General features: G+C 44.5%; 1 long non-coding RNA gene across 2 annotated transcripts in view; it reads left to right on the top strand.

Annotated features, from left to right (window-relative positions):
* The first annotated feature begins 14,566 nt into the window (after positions 1-14,566).
* Positions 14,567-18,301, top strand: part of LOC135099121 (uncharacterized) — a 4,418-nt gene continuing 683 nt past the window's right edge. Inside the window, exons 1-2 of one of the 2 annotated variants that reach the window (XR_010267684.1) lie at positions 14,567-15,000; positions 15,084-15,651. This is a non-coding gene — a long non-coding RNA (uncharacterized LOC135099121). The remainder of the gene's footprint in view (positions 15,001-15,083; positions 15,652-18,301) is intronic. The other variant, XR_010267683.1, reaches the window with a different exon arrangement.

Below are 18,301 nucleotides of genomic sequence, written 5' to 3'. Positions count from 1 at the left end.
AGGAAGGAGAAGAGGGGAGGAGGGGGGAGGGAGAGGGAGACGTGAAGGACTGGGTGGAGGAATTAAGGTGGAAGAAGTGTAAAAAAAATGAGAGAGAGAGAGAGAGAGAGAGAGAGAGAGAGAGAGAGAGAGAGAGAGAGAGAGAGAAAGGGGGGAGGGGCATTGCTTGCTACTCTTGTCACACTCTATTCCCTTATCTTCTCGAAGCTTCTAACACACACACACACACACACACACACAGAACCAGCTGAATACTCTTGGATTGGTTCCCGTGAGTGGTTTTGCACACATGGAACGCTGGGAATAATGTGCTAACAATTATTCTTGAATGTAAAGAGATTTGCTAGGCTCGTATTCACTGAAACTCGTGGATCCATAGAGACTGTGTGAGTTGTGTGTATTGTTATTGTGGGGTGTCAGTTTTACATCCACTGCAAAAGAGGATGGCGGCGTTTTGATATTAGAAGCTACTTTAATTTACCCCTTTATCCCCTAATGACACTTACATGTCACCACAGGCAATTTACCTAGCCAGAAATTAAACATGAATGCACTGAACAATAAATAACTAAACATTAATGAACAAAGTATAATCTGAATTTGTGCCAGAAAAGAATAAATAAGTGAATAACACAAAACATTTAATCATCATTGCAGTAAGTGTGTGTCTGGAAGGTACGTCTGATCTGAACCTGCACAAGACCATTCTATTCAGCTTGGAAGAAGCCATAGCAGTGGAAGGGTTAAGTGTGGATTACATGTTATATTTGATGTGACGTTCAAGGTAGAGGTGCGAGGCGTGGGGCAGGGTGAGGGAAGGGAGGGAGGAGCGTGGGGTGAGGCAGGGTGAGAGGGAAGGAAGGGGGAAGTGCGAGGCGTGGGGTAGGATGAGGAGGGAGGTGGAGCAAGGCGTGGGGCAGGGTGAGGTGGGAGGGGAAGGTGCGAGGCGTGGAGCAGGTTGGGGGTCCGTTAATGATTCCCCTTGATGAGTAGTCCGCCTCATCAGGCCGTCGTGTGTGGCGAGGCGGTGCGTGAGAGCCGAGCACAGACATTTAACGAGCTGTTGCTTGTGCGTGGCTTATATTCAGTAGCAGCGTCAGTTGTGTGGATAAGACGAGGGACGTTGAGGGAGTGTTGCTCGCTGCTTTGCTGCGTTCCATCTCACAGAAGAAAATGCCGTTCGTGATCCTTTCCAAAATTATTACGGACATTCCTTTTAGTAATCCTGAATAGGTAACTGACATGTAATACTGAATAGGTAACTGATATACGAGTATATTAATGTTAAAAATGATATATATGTAGCATTTACTATTTCTTAACAGATAACATTTTTTTTGTAGTGGTAGTTTTAAAGGGAGTTACCGAATAACACCACTCCCTGACATTTGCCCTGTAGAACGTGTTGCCTCTCTCGTGATGTAATAAATCGCACTGCATCATATCAACACCATAACAATACAAGAGCGTTAAGAAAGTTACAGTCAGAAGTCGTCAGTTCCACACGAGGCAGTCCCTGAATAAAACATGTATGCCTGAAATGTGGTGTGCCAGAATAATACCCACCAGTTCAGGCTTCATGTCCCACACCACTCAACATTCCACACTCACACTGACGATGGCCACTGTCTAATAAATAAAAGTAAATAGATAAGAATTAACTGTCTTTAGGAAGCAGTTTACTAAATACTTCAAGATTTATCTCCATCCAGCCACCGTTCTTATTTGTAAATATATCGAATATTCTTTTAAGACTCGTGTTGACTCGGCACTAACAGCTAGTCGTCTGCCACTCTGCCACTTTGTCCGTTACTTCTTTGGTCGAGACAATCGCCAGTAATGTCATTGTGATATGCTGACGGTTAAATCATTAAGAAGGGAGGAAGGGGCAATGTTCACAAGAGAAGAATGTCCAAAGAGGGTATAAATCAAGGAGAATGTCCGGAGGGAAAATGCCCAGAGTGGGAAATATGCAAAGAGGGGAAGTGGGAGATAAATTAAGGAGAAAATATCTTAAGGGGAAAAATGTGTAAAAAGTTGATAAATTAAGAGGCAAATATGAAGAGTGAGAATATCCAAAAGGGACAATTTACTAGGGAGGAAATGTCTGGAGGGGGGAGGGGATATACAATAGGGAAGATAACATGAGAAGAAATATACGTATGGAGGGGGAAGATATCTGGAAGGCAGTATACATTGAGGAAGATATATAACTGTAAAGGGAAGCAAGCTGTCTCAAGACCCAGCATAAATTAAGGAGGAACAGCCTGACGGAGAGAGAGAGAGAGAGAGAGAGAGAGAGAGAGAGAGAGAGAGAGAGAGAGAGAGAGAGAGAGAGAGAGAGAGAGAGAGAGTACAAAAGCCCAGAGGTAAGACTATCGAACACTCGCCTCTCGCTCATTGCAAACGGGTGAGTTCATTGTAAATCTGGTATTGTGTTGTGTGGAGCGGCATTTAGCTGGCGTATTCTTCCTTTCGTAACTTTACTGCTTGGTCTGTCTGTCTTTGTGTGAATAAAAGAAGAGAAAACAACAAATCCTGGCACGTACTCTGTAAATCGTTCACCCTTCCTTCCACCACTCCACCTATTCCACCAGCATCACTCGTCCACCAGGCATTTTTGTTGTATGCTCAGCGAAAACAGAATTATACTCATTATGGCATTTTATTACTTGAGTTCAGAATGAAAGGTTGCATGTACCCAATGAATCGTGAAGGAACGTAATGGCGTGCGGTTTGTGGGGGAGTGTTGGGAGGAGAGAAAGATGGCGAGTGAGTGAGTGGGTGAGTGAGTGAGTGAGTGAGTGAGTAGGTGGTTCTTATCAGTGTCGTATTGAATCATTGCTGGGTGTATTAAGATGAAGTTAGGTTAGATAAGGTTAGGTCAACTTTCCATTTCTGTAGTAGTATAGCTTTTGGTTCGGTTTGCTTAGGCTGTGTTAGGTTAGATCAGGTTAGCTCAGGTCAGGTCAGGTCATGCCTCCATTTCTTCAATAGCATACTTTGTAATTAGGTTAGGTTAGATAGGTTTGGTCATGTCATATCTCCATATCTTCAGTATTAGAGCTTATGAAGGTGTAGTTCTGCCTTTGATACTACTACTACTACTACTACTACTACTACTACTACTACTACTACTACTACTACTACTACTACTACTACTACTACTACTACTACTACAGTACCGATATAATCTTTTGACTCATTAATGGGTAGATCAAAACGCTAGAGGAAGAGTGACGGTTCAGTGAGCAGTGTTTACTCATCTTATGTTATGAGTGCCTGGTGGGCGACCTCTCCAGTCCATAGTATTCTTTCCGATGTGATGAGAAACTCCCTTTGTAATTATGGACAAAGGAATTTTTGGCGATTGATTTAGGACAAGAGCTTCTAGTTGAGGAGTGTAAGGTATCACTGCTGCTGCTGCTGCTGCTGCTGCTGCTACTGCGGCTGGGGCTGCGGCTGCGGCTGCTGCTGCTGCTGCTGCCGCCGCCGCTGCTGCTGCTACTGCTGCTGCTGCTGCCGCTGCTGCTGCTGCTGCTGCTGCTGCTGTATTTCCATTACAATAATACAAAAGAAAAAAAAAAACATGAAGTGAACTTCTCTACCAGTGAAAAGCAGGCGAGGGTTGCTTCTCGGAAGGTGATTGGCTGTTGAGTCCTTGGAGTGGTAGCTTGGAGTTGGTTGACGTGGCGCTGGAGGTTGGGCCAAGTGTATGCTAAGGCCAGGGTCCACCAACCATCTCTCTGTAAGATTAGTCACCATGGTGAACCTTCAGGAGCACATGGTCTATAATAAGCGCATCAAGAAAACTCAGAGTGAATTTGCCGCAATGAGCCACTTCGAGTCCTTGTCGCAGCAAAGCAGCGTGATGGAAGTTGGCAGCGACTCAGACGAGCAGCCTGAAAAGGCGTGTTGCTTCTCGTGGGTCCGTTGTTGCTTCCAAAAGCTTTGCCGACGACTGAGGAAGCGGAAACGAAGCCAGCACCTCGCCGTCTCCCTGCCTCACGGGGAGACAGGTGCTGAGGAACAACACGCCGCCTCACCTCCTCCACTCACTGACTGCTGTAAGATGGAAGAGGAACAAAAATGTAGTGAAACTGTAGACAACGTACACGTTCACTCACCAATAACAGACTCAGTCGAGCCAAATTTGAAAGCCCTTGGTCAAGATCAAAACACAAGCACGAGCACGCCACCATTCACCGGCTTCACCTCTCCAGTTATCGTAGGCGTGGTGTGGAAAAAGAACTTTGCGTGCACTGGTGAACACAATGAGTCTATAAATAAGGAACTGGAGAAGAACAAGCCACTCAATAACATCATGAAAACGAAACATAATGAACGGAATGAGGCTGTTGAGGAGGAACACGAGAAGAATAACAACCTGAATCACTTGAACGATGAATTAAAAGCAGAATGCACCACAGTCTCTCAGAATGAAGGTAAAGGAACAGGCAAGATTCCAGGAAACCACTCCACGGAAGGGAAATACATAGCATGCGAAGAACAAACTCAGAACAACGCAAAAAGAACTCGGCGCCATCGCAGGAAGAAAAACAAGAAAAAGTCTCAAAATAACGAGGAAAAGGAAACGAATACGATGGAGGAGGAAGAGGCAAAGACGGCTCTCCTCGTGCGGATGCTGGAACAGGAGCGTGGCGAGGAATACATTTGCGCGGAAGAGAAAGTGACGATGATGGAGGAAGAAGAAGAGATGGAAACAGGGAATGAACAGATGCTGGAAGAGAGAGACGAAGAAAATCATGATGTTGTCGAGGAAGTGAAAGTGTGTGACGGTCATTCATCAGTTAAGGAACAGACGGAAGACAAGTCCGCGACACACGAAGAACAATCTCACAAAGCAAAAAGAACTCGTCGCCGTCGTAGGAAGAAAAACAAAAAGATTCAAAATAATGTTAATCACTGCAATAACCAAAGTACTTGCACGATTAAAGAGTCCTCCCGTGCAGAGGTGCCTCCAGTCCCTGAAGAGGTACCAAACATCGTCAGTGTAACATTGCCAACTATCACTGGAAAAGGACCAGTCACTGGCGTGGAACGAGAGGGCGCAGAACACCACAGGGACGAAGAAGAGAGCGTGACGTTAGTGAAGGACGAGGAGGCAGTGCCAGTAGTGCCAGAACTGATGCTGGAACAACAGGAAGAGGAGGCGTGGGTGGTGGAAGAACATGAAGTGCTATCCACAGAGCCAAAGCAGGCAGGAAATCAGATGATTCTGACGGGTGACCACAACGATGAGGAAGATGAAAGTAATATAATGGAAGAGAAAGAGGCCAGGACGATCCTCCTAGATTGCACGCTGGAACAGAAAGGTGAGCAGGAACAACACACCGGCGAGGAAGAGAAAGTGACGATGATGGAAAAAGAGGAGGGCATGGAGAGAGAGAATGAACAGAAGCAGAGGCAGAAAGACGAGGAAAACCAAGATAATGACGAGGAAGGGAAAGTGACGACAGTGGAAGTGTCTGACGCGGCGTGTACAATTCAGGAACAGTCGCGGGAAAACGAAAGTCTGGAGGCTGAACACAATTTGCAGGAAGAAACTGTAGAAGCAAAGAACAACAACAACAACAACGACTCTTGTTTCCTTGCTGGCGACACTCTCGAGAGGGAACCTGCTGCTGAGCAGCAACATGAAGCAGCGATTACTGAGGTGGAAGAACACATCAAGGAAGACGTGAACAGGTCCCCAGTCGCCGTCATAGATCACCACCTGACACGCCAGCCACAAAACCACACTGTAGCAATCACACAGCCTGCACCATGGCAGTATCCGGCGCCTTCTTACAACGGCTCCCTGCAGGCTCTTCGCCAAGAAGTCCTGGACTTCCATCGCTGGGCGGGAGGAACGGAGGAGGAGTCCCGGCGCAGGATGCGCCCGGTGGAAGACGTGAGGGGCGTGGTTGGTGCGCTGTGGCCCGCGGCCCAAGTGCAGGTCACGGGCAGCCTGGCTAACGGCCTGTACTTGCCGGACAGCGACGTCGACCTCACGCTGGTGGGACAGTGGCCACCCTCGCCGCCGCCTCTGTTGGTTCTGAGAGACGCCCTCCTGCAGCAGGACGTGGCACTGCCTGCCTCACTCAAGGTTCTCGAGAAGGCCACTGTTCCTCTGGTTAAATTTGTTCATCAGCAGACCGGAGTGGAGGTGGACGTGTCTCTCGGCGGCGAGGCGGCTGTGCGCGCCGCGGTGCTGGTGGCAGACTTCAAAAAGCAGTTTAACACACTGACGCCTGTGGTTCTGTTCGTGAGATATTATCTGAAACAATTAAACCTTGGCCAAGTTTTCACAGGAGGCGTCTCCTCCTACGCCGTCACGCTCATGGCCACTAGCCTCCTTCAACTGCAGGTCCCGCCTGAGGAACGAGAAGAGCCTGCTCTGGTGCTTTTAAGATTCTTCTATTTTTATGGACACCAGTTTTCGTACGCCACGACGGGCGTCAGCGTGCTGGGGGGCGGCCGCTACCTGCGGAAAGAGGACGTGCCCACCGTCATGCCTGGCGGCCACCGCCGGGCAGATCTGTGTATCCAGGACCCATTGACACCTGGCAATGATCTGGGCCGATCGTCCTTCCGTGTCTGGGAGGCGCGAAGGGCCTTCCAGCACGCGTACCTGGTGCTGGCGCCCGCCGCACACGCCCCAGGCCGGTACACCTCGCCGTGCTCCTTGCTGGGCCAGTTGCTGCTGGGGTACGGCGCTCCCTCGCGATGCCTCCCAGACGGCCTCATTCATTACAGTCGTCAGTGCGCTTATCAGCAACAAGGCCCTCGGCTGCCTCAGCAGGAGCGTCATCACAAGTATGAACAGAGTTCTCAACTCGCTGCTCAGGTGGAGCATCACCCGGTGTCTCGGCTAACCCTTCAACAAAACAAGCAATACCCAAGCCACACAGGATCAAAAAGCAATCACCACAGTCATCAGCAGGGATACGGGGAAGTGTACCGCCACAGTCCTCAACAGCAGCGTCAACACACGGTTCACCAGGGTTATTATTACCAGGGCTATTATTACCGCAGCTCTGTCAATTACTGGGAGTGGTGTAACGAGAGCCCTGAGGAGACACGTCACCATCACGGTCACCAGGATTATTGGAAACATTATTACCAGAGCCATGCGGAGGGCATCCAGCAACGAGATCAGCAAGGCTATAGGGCGTGGTCTTATGTCAAACAAAATCAGAGAAGCAAGCAAGGAGGATTGCGTGGCAGGCACGGCCAGGCATCAGCGATGGGCTAGGCAGAGGCACGAACAGGCACGCGTTGGGAGGGGCGTGAGCAGAGGCCTCAGCAGAGACATCGATACCAGGCTTGGAGCAGCCAGGACGCGACACAGCATTATGGGACCAGTTGAGATGCAGGTGAAGAAGCCTTAAGTTGTCGAGCACCACGAGATTCTGCCATAGGACAAGGAAGAGGAGGTTGTGATGGAGCTTGAAGACAATGAAGAACCACAAACAAATCACACGGAGATTTTACTGCTTAGGAAGAAGCTCAGACAAAAATGACAAGCGTGACAAGCAGTAGGAGTATCACTACCTTCAAACAAATATGTAAAATGCAAAAAAAAAAAAACTTATATAAAACAAACAAACAGATAGGAAGTCAAAGAATAACTTTATGATAATGAGGATCATGACACCCAGGCTAAGGAGAAGAGGCAGGACACGGAGGACCATGACACGCAGGCTCTGTGAATTACCAGCAGCCACAGACTATGTTCATTCCACCATGACCTCAACAGAAGCTCAACAGAAAACAGTTCCGCCTCGACATGTTCCCTCACTGAGCGGGCCGCCCTCATGCGTCCTATCTGACTTCATTTTTATGTAATGTATCATGGAGATCAGCACAGAGATGAAATAAATGAATAAAAAGCCTGCTCACATGTAGCTCACAAAGAGAAAATAGGAGAAATGAACTGCGTACAGAAATAGTCTGGGTTAAGGACATTAGGCAAATTGTTCCGGATTAAGACTGTTAAACGAAGAAAATAGTCTGGATTAAGGATAGAGGATTAAGAAAATAGTCCGAATTAAGGATAGTGGATTAAGAAAATAGTCTTAACTATGGATACTGGATTAGAAAAATAATCAGAATGAAGGCTAGTGGATTAAGAAAATAGTCTCCATTAAGGATACTGAATTAAGAAAATAGTTGGTATTAAGGATAATAGATTAAGAAAATACTCTGGATTAAGAATAGTGGACTGAAAATACTTGGGATCAACGACAGAGGATTAAAAACAGTCTTGGTTAAGGATAATGGATTAAGAAAGTAGTCTCGATTAATCCTTCAACTGCGGACAAAAAAAAAAAAAAACATATTATAATGCAAGGCGAAAATCTAAATGTAGAAGTATACAATGAATGAGGAGACTGTGATGTGAAATACTACGGCACATCAAAGTGGTACACAAAATATTGGACCAACACGATGAATTAAAAAAGCGCGCTAAAATTTCACTTGCCGGGCAGAATGATGACTCTGGACAGGTGAAAGACCTCGCTCGCTCTGCCTCAGGCTGTTGCTCTCTTCTCTCCTCTCCTATCTCCTCCTCTTCTCTCTTTTCCTCTCCTCTCTCCTCTCCTCTCCTTTCCTCTCCTCTCTCCTCTCTCCTCCTCTCCTCTCTTCTCTTTTCTCTCTTCTCCTCTTGTCTCTCCTCTCCTCTCCTCTCCTCTCCTTTCTCCTTTCTCCTCTCCTCTCTTCTCCTCTCCTCTCCTCCTCTCCTCTCCTCTTCTCTCCTCTCTCCTTTCTCCTCTCCTTTCCTCTCCTCTCTTCTCCTCCTCTCTTCTCCTCTCCTCTTCTCTCCTCTCTCCTTTCTCCTCTCCTCTCCTCTCCTCTCTTCTCCTCCTCTCTTCTCCTCTCTTCTCCTCCTCTCTTCTCCTCTCCTCTTCTCTCCTCTCTCCTTTCTCCTCTCCTCTCCTCTCCTCCTCTCTTCTCCTCTCCTCCTCTCCTCTACTCTCCTCTCCTCTCCTCTCCTTTCTCCTCTCTTCTCCTCTCCTTTCTCCTCTCCTTTCTCTTCTCTTCTCCTCTCTCTCCTCTCCTCTCTCCCCCTCCTTACATCTCTCCTCTTTTCTCTCCTCTCTTCTTTTCTCTCCTCTCCTCTCCTCTTTTCTCTCCTCTTTTCTTTTCTCTCCTCTCCTCTCCTCTTCTCTTCTCTTCTCTTCTCTTCTCTTCTCTCTCATCTCCTCTCTCCTCTCATTTTCTCTCCTTTCCTCTTTTCTCTCCTTTCCTCTTTTCTCTCTTCTCTTTTCTTCCCTTTTCTTTTTTCCTCTCCTTTCCTTTCCTCTTATCTTCTCTCCTCTTATCTCTCCTCTCCTCTCTCATCTCCTCTCCTCATTTTTCTTCTTTCCTCATTTCTCTTCTCTCCTCTCCTCTCCTCTCCTCTCCTCTCCTTTCCTCTTCTCTTATTTTTCTCCTCTTCTCTTCCTCTTCCTTGCCTTCCTATTAAATGACAATAGTTACTGCTTTCTCTTTTGCTTTTTCTGGCGTGTTTGATTCCGACACAGAGAGAAAGAAAGAGAGAAAGAGAGAGAGAGAGAGAGAGAGAGAGAGAGAGAGAGAGAGAGAGAGAGAGAGAGAGAGAGAGAGAGAGAGAGGGAGGGAAAGGGTGGAGAGAGAGAGAGAGAGAGAGAGAGAGAGAGAGAGAGAGAGAGAGAGAGAGAGAGAGAGAGAGAGAGAGAGAGAGAGAGAGAGAGAGAGAGAGAGAGAGAGAGAGGTTTCTGGTGGGCGGAGCCATCATTCTCCAGCAAGTCAAATGTTGGCGTGCTTTTTGGAGTTTGTTAAGTTTGGTGTAATCACTTTCCTGTGGTGCAACATTTCACATCACCGTCTTGTCATTCATTACACTGTGTACTTTTGCATTTAGATTTTCGCCTTGTATTATGATGTCTATTTCTGTCCGCAATTGAAGGATTAAGGGTAGTGGATTAAGAAAGTAGTCTGGATTAAGGATATTAGATAAAGGAAGTGTCCGTATTAAGGATACTGAACTAAATAAATAGTCTGCATTAAGGATAGTACATTACGAAAAGTCTGCATTAAGGAGAGTGCATTAAATAAATGTTCTGGATGAAGGATGTCAGATGAAGGAAATATTGGGGATGAAGGATGCTGGACTAAATAAATAGTGTGCATTAAAGATACTGCATGAAATAATTGTGTGGATTAAGGATAGCAGACTAAGAGAATAGCCTGAATTAAGGAGAGAAGATTGAGAAAGCAGTGTTGATTAAGGACAGTGGATTAAGGACATTCCTTGGATGAAGGTCATTAACTTAAAGCAAAAACAAATAACATCTCTTACACGCAATGTATGTTTTTAATGCCATCAGTTAGTACGTGATTGAAACAGTTATATTACTGTGCTCACATATGGAGCAGTGCACCTAATAGATGTAGTTTGCCACCTGTCTAGCCATTGTGTTTAATCCTTGCTAATTATCTTCTTATAAATAATAACACCCAAATGTGATTATAATCATAATCTAATCCAAATCATACACAAAAAATAGTCATAATCAAAAACAGCAAAACTAAAGTAAATTATAATTTAATCACAATCAAAAACTATTCCAGACAATAATGAAAATAAAATTATAATTTTTTTTTTTACAATCATGCCCAAGTCTGATAAAGAAGCGCTAGGGGTGTTTACTGCCAAGAAAAATAAATAAAGAAAAAAATAACAAAACACTGAGATAGAATTAAGACAAAAAAATTATCAGATAAATACAAAGGCTAGAAGAATATAAACAACAGAGAAGCTGAGACAAAAATCACAGCGTGAACAAACCATACCAATATTTACTGCTCTCAACAACAAAAAAAAAAAAAAAAATCAATGAAACAAAACAAAAAAATCTTTGGAAAAAGAAACACCTTGGAGAAGCAGTAAAAAATAAGTGAAACGAAATAAAAGACTTAAAAAAAGTTTTTAAAGAAGCTGAGACAAAAACCGGTGGAAGGACTATTTACCGCTTTAAAAAAAAAAAATAAATAAATAATTAAATTTATTAAAAACAAAACATAAAAATACTTGATGTCAAAATCACTTGGTGACAAGCCGTCCCTTTCAAACAACAACAACAACAAAAAATGAGACAAAAAAATTGTTTTAAAAATGTGGAGAGGTTGAAAATTGAGTGTGTGGGCAAGTCGTGTATTTACTGCCTTTAAAGTAGAAAAGTAAATAAAAAAGCCGTAAAGAAGACACTGAAGTAGCTGAGACAAAAATCTCGGTATGAACAAACCGAAGGAGTATTTACTGACAGAAAAAAAAGAAAGAAAGAAAGAAAGAAAGAAAGAGTAAAGAAAGCAAGACAAAAGGTCGCTGTGACAAGCCGCGTGACTAGTTACTGTCTTCAAAGGAACAAATGAAACAAAACTTTAAAAAAAAAAAAATGAAAAAGCAGAGACGAAAAAAGTAATGATTGTGTAAAGAAGCCGTTCCGGTGTATTATATTTAGACAAAAATAAAGAAAAGACACAAAAAGACACTGAAGAAGCTTACTCAAAAATCAGTGTGTGACAAGTCGTAGTGGTATTTTACTGCCTTGACGCGGCTGAATGTCAATCAGTCAATCAACCAACCAGCCAGCTAGTCAGTCAGTCAGTAGATAAATCAACCAGTCACTCTTTAAACCAGCCAATCAACATAGCAGTCAGCCAGTGAGTGAGTCAGCCAGCCAGCCAGTCAGCCAGTGAGTGAGTCAGTCAGCCATCAGAGGTCTTCCATAGGTTCACTGTCAGGGCGGCTGGACATTTTTCCTTGAGCGTGATGGTTGCCGGATTGTTTTTAATTAAGAGAGATCAAAGAGGTCGTGTACTTTGATGGCAGTTTTATTATATTAATCATCCACACTCCAGTACTGACCACTAATTACTGCCATCACACCATAGCTGGCCGATACACACTGGTGATTCATTATTATTATTGTTGTTATTATTATTATTATTATTATTGTTATTATTATTATTATTATTATTACTACTACTACTACTACTACTACCACCACCACTTTATACTATTACTACTACTAGTAACTACTGCTACTACTACTACTACTACCACCACCACTTTATACTATTACTACTACTAGTAACTACTGCTACTACTATCATTATTCTGAAGAATGAATGATAACAAATACTTTAACCTCGATTCACACACACACACACACACACACACACACACACACACACACACAAACTTAGCTCAGTGATAACAAAAAAGAGGGAAGAAGAAGAAAAAATATTATGTTGATGATAATGATAAATACGTACATGAAAAGTTTCACGAACATGAAGACCCACCTGGCGTTGTGATAAATAGATGCATGTTGACAGGTAGTACTATTTTTCATAAACATTTTGTAAATAACGACACCACCACTTTGGACAAGCGAGTGTTCAGTGGGAAGCTGTCACAGCGAAGCTCCCAGACTCAGCCAAAGATCAAATCCTTCAAGAGGCAAAGTTCGTGACTCACGCCCACACTTAAACAAACACGACTCTCACCAGAAATGGAAACACTCCAAGAATTATAAGCTAAACTTGTAAAAAACACCAACGAATACCACTGTGGAAAAAGTGTTGGGCCTTCCAGAACAGCGTCAAGTTACTGAAGTGACCTCTTTCGTTATTGTTGTGACCTCCAGTGAATGTTAAAAATCAATGACCATGAGAGGCTTTGAGCGTTGCAGAAAAAAAAATTAACAAGACAAAACAAAAATGTTCGCATGAAATGAAAAAAAAAAAATAAATAAATAAATAAATTGTAATGAGCATTGTAGTGTTGTAGCAGCATATCAACTTTTTTTATGGGAAGAGTTTTGATAAAGGTGATGGCTCTGTTTGTTCTCCCTTCCCCGCCTCGCCTTCTGGTTTGGCTGAATGCTGCCCAGTAGTCCAACACTGGATTATATATGTATAGGCTAGCAATTCAAATAAAATACTTCACTGGTACAAAGAAATACATTTGTGCCTCAGGAAAGCATTGGAGAAAGCTGTAGTGACTCAAGCATCTCCACTGGTATATATCAGTGAAGAATTCCATGATTGCAGGACGTGTCATACTTGTAAGATGAGAAATAGAACAGGTATGTAGAGAACAAGCAGCTATATGGTATGTTGTAAGGAAAATGTACCTGTAAGATCAGAAATAGAACAGGGATGTAGGAAACAAATAATTATATGTGATAGATACAATAAAAACCCAAACTGAGTCACTTCATACAGGACCCACACGTGACAGAGACGTGACTCATTAAAACTTCAATACATGGACAATTAATGTACGAGTACAACGTTTTCCTGCCTGTTGTTGTCCTGTCAATGATTATGTGATGATGATGATGATGATGATGATGATGATGGCGACAATGATGATGACGATAATGATGATGATGGTGGTGGTGGTGGTGGTTATCGGTCGCTGCACTGTCTCTTCGTATGGTCTCATTCTGTGATGTAGCTTTGAAAACACAGGATTGAATCAATCACTCCTGACAACAAAAAGGAACATTTGTCAGCACTCATCAGGGCGAATGAGTTCTGAGTTAATGAATTAATCTTGTTAACCGTATTGTCGCCATTTAGAGAACCAGTCTGGACCATCATTGTGCTGCAATGAGCTGAGTATTTTTCACTCGTACATTTGTTTTTCAACTCCCATCGCGTTAGTGGACGCAAAGTCAAATAACCTTTTAAAAATAAATCGTTTTCTTTTCTTTTTCTTAGTGAGGGAACACAAGGATTCCTGATTTATCATTTTATTGTCTACTGGTACAAATACATTTTTCTTTCTCTGTATACTGAGTGGTCTTTCTTCCCTTTTCAGCTGAAGAGAACGGTGGGTCTTTACGTCAGGGAGAAGAAAGTCCGTCCTTCAATGTGTTGTCCCCCACGATGACTGCCATGCCCTTCTTTGACATCATAACATTTCTCAAGATGTGACAGACTTGGGGACACACACACACTCACACACACACACACACACACACACACACACACACACACACACACACACACTGCCCTCTCTAAGGGTTTGAAGAAGAGTGACGCTGCCTTGCTGTAAGCACAGGAAGATGCACAGCACGAGGAGGGGCCACCAGGGTCAAGGCCATGCTGGAGCAGGCGTGCCACTTCCGCCTCCTGTCGGAAAAGATTGATCTTCTGTGGTGTCTATTAAATGGTCCAGCCTTCCATACATTGCAGAGCGTTAAATCGGTTAGTTAAAGCTTAGGCGGATATGTGACATGTGTGAAACGAAGTAGCTCGTTTGATAAGAAACTGCCCGTTTAAAAGGATGCAGTATCTGACTCAAGCAATCACCATATTCCTCTGAAGCACACAAAAGCAGTTTTGTAAGATGTACTACTTCTCGTGAATTTACTTTTGACCACTACATACTTGCTATTTAAAGACTTGAACAACCATACGACCTAAACAAGATAACTGGTCTTCACACGCACTTGAGCTCGCTGTTTCTACTGGGCAGGGAGAGGCGGGAGCATAGTCACTTGGTACTGAAGCGGAAGGTAATCAGGTCGCATTGGCCTCAGGTCAGATGATCCTCAAGACAGATCGGCCTGAGTGTAAATAAGCCTCAGGACGTTTGGTTCTCGAAACACTTGGTACTCAAACCACTTGGTCTCTAAAATGTCTCAGAGTGATTGGTAATTAGGGAAAAGTGTACCAAGTGGGAGTCAAACGGTTAAACATCAATTATACAGCTTTGTGACTCGTCTCTGATCGCCGCCACACACACACACACACAGACACACTCAGGCAGGTGAAGCGGGTGGAAGTGCATTGTTATTACCTCCATGCGCCACGGTATCCATAGCGCCCCTCCAAGCCTTGCCCCTCCAAGCCTTGCCCCTAGACTCGGGTGTGTAGGAGGAAGAGGAGGAGGAGGGGCAAGGAGGAGTATGGGTACCATTCGCCCCAGTACCAAGTGACTGCAAACCAAGAGAGGTGAGCCTGGCAGTAGTGGTTGTCATAGCTAAACTTCTACTGTTTCTCCTCGCACTGTAAATTTAGGGACACATTTCTGGCAGGCGTCCACGGTGCCACCAAGGAAGCCAAGGGTGCTGCCTGGATGGGTTCATCACTTTGGCTGGCATGCCTGTCACCTCTCCAAGGTTGCCACGAAAAGTAAAACGTGTTTTACGGATCATCGTTACATTCCAGCGCCTCTTAATTGCCTACGAAATGTTTACTTAACCTCTACACGCCAAGAAATGAGACTTCAGTTCATAATCGTGCATGAGGAGAATAATATTTTGAAATCCGCGCCATGACGTCACAGCAGAGACATCCTGCGCGCGCAGGCCAGTGTGTGCGGCGGTATGTTTGCTTTGTGTGTCGTGTCAATGGTATGTGAACTTCTGACGTTTTATTAGTTATTTTCCCAACCATGGTGCGTGACATGGTGGCGGGAGGTGTAATGGTGCACGGCGCGATGGTGAGACATGGTGGTAATGGTGCAGAGCGATGAAATGCTGAAATTACTGGCGGTGGCAGGGAGGCGTAGGCGTGGCGGCAGGACGGTGTAGTGATGATGACTTCCTTGGCAAGTACAGTACGAACCACTCTTGCCCGGCTATCAGCGACGACCTCTGCGTGGTGAGTGTACACTGTGTGTGTGTGTGTGTGTGTGTGTTTTATACAGGATGACCCAAAATCTGGACACATCAATATTATTACTTTTTTTTTTTTCTTTTCATATCTTGACTATGAGTGTCAAAAGAAGAACCAATTGACTTGCTAGTATTGAGTGGACACGAGGAGTGATCATAATACAGGCAGACATTATCGAACAAGAATGAATGAAAGAGAATGATTAAAAGATACATTTTCCGTGTGTCCAGACTATTGGCTCACTGAACATGTAATCGTTTTAGACACACAACACAGAAGAAAGGGAATGATTCAAACAAATACTGTTGTGTTATATCCATTGCAAGGAAGAGGAGCGAGGATAATATGCCAAATGTTTTCTGAGTGGCAGGGTGGAGGAGGCCTTGTGTAGTTGTAAGTGTTCCTAGACCACTCCACTCGCAAGCCCCAGACCACCTGTTGTGGAGGTGACGGGAGTGGCAGCTGATGTGGGCTTGGATTTCTGGCTCACTAAATTATTCCCTTCACAAGTGTTTCTACTACCATCCAGGCAGCTTGTTTTATGCGCCTCAAAGTGTTCATAACATTACAAACATAACATAACAGAGAGAGAGAGAGAGAGAGAGAGAGAGAGCGGCCCATCACTAACGCACGCTTACCATAGCAAAGGCCAGTGTTTCTCAGAGTGCGTGCCGCGGCGTCCTGGGGTGTCACAGACAGTGCCCAGGGGTGCCATACCATTATCATGAATTTTGTCATTGCTAGATCGTCGCAACGTACATTTTTATCAAACCGTCTGCAGAAGTCGGCACAAAATTCTCATTGTAAATAGGAACTTGTTTTAATAATTTTGGTCAGCTGATGCCGTTTTAATTTTGCCAGTGTTACGATTTTGCCGCTAGATCTGGCTTAGACCAATGTTTGATGTTCTTTTCAGGGTAGAGTAGTCTGATGTGGTACAATGAAAAAAAAAATGTGGAAATAATAAGCAAAGCAAGAAAAAAAATCAAACTTAGCATAGCCTAATTTAATATTACGAGGAAAATATGTAAAAAAAAAAAAAAAAAGGAAGCAAATAGACTCACATAGAGATACAAAAAGGGAGGGAAAAATGTACAAAGATCAAGCTGCAGGAACCAGCGTGCGTGAGATTCATTATATTGAATTCAGGTTGTCGCATTTAATGTGTATTGTTTCCCAAGTTATAAAACCACTTGATTTCATACACGGCTTCACACACACACACACACACACACACACACACACACACACACACACACACACACACTTAAAAGGTCGCAGGGTGTGAAATCCGCTTGCCTGGCGTTGAATGGAAGTGAATAAAGAAGTTCACTGGGGTGGCTATTTATCACTGATTGTGTACTGCTTGTGTACATCTCTCTCTCTCTCTCTCTCTCTCTCTCTCTCTCTCTCTCTCTCTCTCTCTCTCTCTCTCTCTCTCTCTCTCTCTCTCTCTCTCTCTTTCTCTCTCTCTGTTTTCTTTGAGAACAGTATGAAAGAGAAAATTATGAATTTTGTAATCAATAACTATTTCCTTCCATCAGAGTTTTCAAAATACTTCTTTTTCATAGTCATCCCTTGTAAACGTTAAGAGGATGTGTGTGTGCTCGTGTTGCACAACATAGCGCGGTGTATTCAGTGGCAACAGTTTTGCATTCATAGAAATGAAGAAACAGAAGGGAAGGAAAAACATTTTAGGGTCTCGAAACAAACAATTTTCTCGATGATTTACTTAAAACTCGTGGTGTACTCGTACTTGTAGAGAACGCACTGGAGTTCCCGACGAGAAGAACCGCGGTGGAAGTTCTGACGAAGGGAGGAGGGCGTCGGTAATTTCCAAGCAGTACAGGATGTGTTAAGCCCCTATTACACGTATCCGGTTTCCTACGGCCCCGTCGGTCGCAACGCTAGCATATGCTCAAACCGGAGCGTGTGGTAGCAAATCGGCCGTATGAACGCTCACCCACGGCCGGCCGGATGAACTTTCGCCAGTACTAAAGTTGGCCGTATGGCCGTCGTACGTCAGGACTGAGGACGTAGCGTGTAATTGCTCACCGTATGGTACGACATCAGTCTGAAAAGAGTTCCAAATATGTGTCGTGATCCATTGGCATGTAGTTAAACCAGTCATCTTTTTCTAGTGCTAGTTCCTTCATTAAGTTAACATGAGAGTATTTTTGTCGTTTACGCAGCCATTGTTTGGATCAAATCTTCCTTTTTCTTGTTTTCACCTTCAAGTAGCACGCTAGAGCAATAGGAACGAGATTGTCGTCGAGAGAAGACATGTCACTCCTCCACCACAAACAGTGCCACACTGATCCACTTGCCTCCACCGTTCAAATACGTGTAATAGCTCTAGCCGTAGGCCAGAATTTTCCTACGGCGCCGTAGGCCAGGTTGGCCGTAGGAAACCGGATACGTGTAATAGGGGCCTTAGATTGGCCGCAGTGGGTTTGGACTCAAGGCGAAACGGAAACCGGTGCTTCTTGTGTTGGGGAGAGAGGAAGCCGCAGCGGGGAGTGTGTGGGCGAGGGCTTCCCCTACTGGTGTCCGTTACAGCTGCACTGCATCGTGGCTTTCCCCTCGCTGTCAAGGAGAAAATCCAAGTCTGGGAGTTGAGAAAGTGAGGGAAGTG

The sequence above is a fragment of the Scylla paramamosain genome, unplaced genomic scaffold (genome assembly GCF_035594125.1).
Source record: "Scylla paramamosain isolate STU-SP2022 unplaced genomic scaffold, ASM3559412v1 Contig105, whole genome shotgun sequence".
Classification (NCBI taxonomy): domain Eukaryota; kingdom Metazoa; phylum Arthropoda; class Malacostraca; order Decapoda; family Portunidae; genus Scylla; species Scylla paramamosain.
The sequence above is the reverse complement of the archived record's forward strand: the minus strand, read 5'-3'. Positions and strand labels throughout refer to the sequence as shown.